Raw genomic sequence first — 294 nt, forward strand, 5'->3', positions numbered from 1 at the left:
TCTCTATTTGAGAATCTATACCACCATTCCCTTCTCTATTTGAGAATCTATACCACCATTCCCGTCTCTATTTGGGAAACAATACTTTTCTTATTTTGCTATTTTTACCTTCCCATTAACTGGCTTCACTCAACAGTGCCAGATACCTATGGAGAGGGGAAGTAAAAACACCTTAGGTCAGGAATAATTATAAACCAATGAGTTAGCTCAGGGCTGATGGACATGTTCACTGGTGGACCAGGTGGCATTGACCTGAGCAGACAGAGAAATGCACCACATGGAGGAGAACCACAT

The sequence above is a fragment of the Mandrillus leucophaeus genome, unplaced genomic scaffold (assembly GCF_000951045.1).
Source record: "Mandrillus leucophaeus isolate KB7577 unplaced genomic scaffold, Mleu.le_1.0 Scaffold5, whole genome shotgun sequence".
NCBI lineage: Eukaryota > Metazoa > Chordata > Mammalia > Primates > Cercopithecidae > Mandrillus > Mandrillus leucophaeus.